Below are 3,441 nucleotides of genomic sequence, written 5' to 3'. Positions count from 1 at the left end.
ATTCTGCATTCATTTCTGCAATTAGTTCTATTGAATAAAAATAAAAAGAAAAAATTTAGATCGAATGTTGTATTTGTTAATGCCCGATTTTTTTAAGATTCTTTGAGTTTTTCTATTTCTTCTAGTTTGATTTTCCTATTGCTCATTCCGTTGATTTCCTGTACAATCACTCATTGTTTTCACTTTGTTTCAGTCATCACACAGATTTGTTGTATATTCATTTGATGTTTTCCTGTTTTGTAGTTTTTAATTTCTGGTTTTACCATGTTCCATAATTTCTGTGTTTATTTTAATTCATTAGTGGTTTTCTCTTCTATAGTTGCTACAACATTGCAAGTCATAATATGATTTTCTGTTTCATCGTGATTTTCATTTTCTATTTCAATCGTGATTTTCATTTTTTGTTTCAATGTTGATTTCCATTTCCTATTTCAATATTTGATGCTGATTTTTGTTTGACGATTTTTGTTTGATGCCTCATCTAATTTGAAGTTCTTGTTTTTCATTCATTACATTCTTTTCTTTCTGCTAACTGCATTTCCATTTGTTCCTTCCCTTCTTCCTCTGCATACTTTGTTCTGTCATTCATTAGTTATGGTTCCTATTTTGATTTCCTGCTATATTTTTTTTCCAGTTTCTGTTTTGTTTCATTTAGTAGCTTCTTTGTTTCAAAAATCTCTGTTTTTCAGCATGCTTTAATTTCCTAATTTTGCTTGTTTTGATTTTTCTCTTTTTCTTTTATATCTTGTTTTTCCTAATTTCCTGTTTTTACGTATTGTAATTTTTTTTATTTCCTGTTTCTTTATCTCATTTTCTAGCTTTCAACTCCTTGATTTCTTGTAATCCTGTGGTGCTTTACATTACGATTTCCATTTTTCTTTATTTTACAAGTCATTTCCCTGCTTTTCAAATTCTTGTTTGTCAAATAATTCTTGTTTCCAATTCAATCATTTCCGGATTTCCTGCTTTAGTATATATTTCATATTAATTGTAATGTTTGTTTCTTTTTAATTCCTGATTTTTTACGGAATTAGATCTTAGTTACATTACAGTTAGTTCCTGTTTAACATTGATTCTCCAGTTTTCTGCAAATTTTAATGTCCTCGTTTATATTCAGTTTTTCTCCATTTTTTATTCAGTAATTCCCTGTTTTTCTCCTCCTGAATTCAATTTTTTTATTTTGCTAGGTTTCCTGTCTTTCATTACATGTATTCCATGATTTTAATTTTTCCTTCATTTTCCTGTTTTTGTGAAGTAAAGTGTTAGTTAAGTAAATTGTTAGTTAAGTGCTTTGTAATTAGTCAGTTAGATTTCTTTCATATTTCTAGCATTTAATTAGTATTTTTTTTAGTATACGTGTTATTTCTATCTCTGGTACTGCTCGTGTTCATTTGATTTGTGCAGGATAGCACAGGAGTGGAGCTAAAGCGTATACGTAATACAAAGTATGAAGAGTAGAGCTTCTTTTTTACTTTTCAGTTTAGAATTAGGAATTTGATTCTGGGTTTGTAAATATTGCACTTTACGCCCTCTGCGAAGGGTATTCATTTGTTGTAATAGTTAGTTGTTTTTACTTTTCTCGTACATTTTACATTTTAATAATTTGACAATAAAGATTAGTTTAGATTTGTGTACTTGAATACAAAATATTCCCGTTCCCTGAGTTCGACCCGGTCTCATCCACTAGTGAGAACTGGTTTTTATTATTTGATGTCTGGTTTTCACATGTTTTTCATTTAAAAATCTTTTCAAAATTACAACGATTTAAAAGAAGACATCAAATTTTTGGCGTCGTTGCCGGGGAACGGCGTAATATTAGTATTCACTTTATTGCCTAGTGTTTGTGTTGCATTTAGGTTTAGAACCACGTATGTGCATATCGTAGAGGCGAGCTTACTTTTCTGCACAGCCTACCTACTAGGATCCCCTTAGAGGTGACTGTGTACGATTGGTACCGTACACATAGATTTCATATTTCTTTTGCATAATCTCTGTTATGTGTAACTGCGTGGTGTTTGTTTAGTTTTTGTTGTTTTTAGTTTACTCGCTTTGTGGTTTGCGTGGTTTGGCCGCTTAGTGCGTTAGTTAGGTAGAAAACCCAAGTTAGGACGTGTGCTACACCGGTCTACTCCAAGGTGTACGCAATGGCTGACGATCATCATTGAACCATCCTTTGAGGGAGTACTTCATGCCAAATACGTATACTCCCGCCTCCTGCATCATGAGACCTGATGTAGGAGCAAGCCATTTTGAGATTAAGGCCAGTGTGATTCAAATGTTACCTTCTTTTTATGGCCTTAGTAATGAAGACCCATATCGTCATCTCGATGAATTCCTTGAGATTTGCTCGACAGTGCGAATCAATAACTTTGGAGATGACGCTATGAGGTTGACTTTGTTTCCATTCTCTCTCAAAGATAAAGCCAAGCACTGGCTAAAATCTCTTGAGACAGTTCATATTACTACTTGGGAAGGAATGCAGCGCGAATTCCTCAAAAAGTACTTTCCAATTGGTAAAACGAATCAGTTTCGTAAAGCTATAACTAGTTTTTCTCAAATTAAGGGAGAACAGTTTCATGAGTCTTGGGAGAGATTGAAAGATCTTCTCCGCAAGTGTCCCCATCACCAGGTACCTCGTTGGTAGTTGGTGCAGTATTTTTATGACGGGCTTACTGAGAAGCACCGTCAAATGGTTGATTCGTCTTGTGGGGTCACTTTTATGCTCAAGAGTGAGGACGAGGCGTGGTCTTTATTTGAGACCTTGAGTGAAAACACGATGCATCATACCTTGTCTTCACGGCTCGATAGGACTACATCTTTGTCTAGTGGTCCTAGGAAAGTTGGGATTTCCGAAGTTGGGTCCGAGTTAGATTTGCGTACCAAGGTCGACCAGTTGACTAGGAAGTTAGATCAATTCCTAGCCAATTTTTTGAGAAGTCTAGTAGAAAGAGTGTGCGAGCTATGTGCTAGCCCTGCACACTGTGTTGCGGATTGTCCAGCAGCGCCGTTATATCCTGAATTCGTTCAGGAGCAGGTGAATGCTGCCCAAGGTTTCGCTAAACCCATGCCTGATTCATTTACACCATCATATAACCCAGGTTTGCGAAACCAGTCCATTTCCCTATCCCATCAGCCCTCCCAGACACAATATAGACCCAGTAACCCTTCACAAGGTTACTCGCATCTCATTTTCCACAGGTTTATCCCCAATCTAGTCTACCTTCTCTTCAGGAGCCCATTTCAACTTCATCATTTCAGGAGAAGATGTTAGAAGCCTTTTCTGATATCAAGGTCACTCTTTGCTCCCATACGCAGTCAATAGCCAAGCTAGAGACTCAAATGGGACAGTTAGCTCAAACATTGAGTAGGCAAAGCCAGGGAAACCTTCATAGTCAGTCTGTTGTCACATCCAAGGGAGAGGATTCCATGTCATTTGACTTA

At 36.0% G+C, this 3,441-nt stretch overlaps 1 non-coding gene across 1 annotated transcript; it reads right to left on the bottom strand.

Moving 5' to 3' along the window:
• Positions 1-2,525: 2,525 nt before the first annotated feature.
• On the bottom strand, positions 2,526-2,631 carry LOC149840256 (small nucleolar RNA R71). The gene has a single exon (XR_016431739.1). It is a non-coding gene; the product is annotated as a small nucleolar RNA R71 (small nucleolar RNA).
• Between the last annotated feature and the right edge of the window lie 810 nt (positions 2,632-3,441).

The sequence above is a fragment of the Nuphar pumila genome, chromosome 4 (genome assembly GCF_984573655.1).
Source record: "Nuphar pumila chromosome 4, dmNupPumi1.hap1.1, whole genome shotgun sequence".
Lineage (NCBI taxonomy): Eukaryota > Viridiplantae > Streptophyta > Magnoliopsida > Nymphaeales > Nymphaeaceae > Nuphar > Nuphar pumila.
Note: the sequence above shows the minus strand (reverse complement) of the source record. Positions and strands in the feature narration are given on the sequence as shown.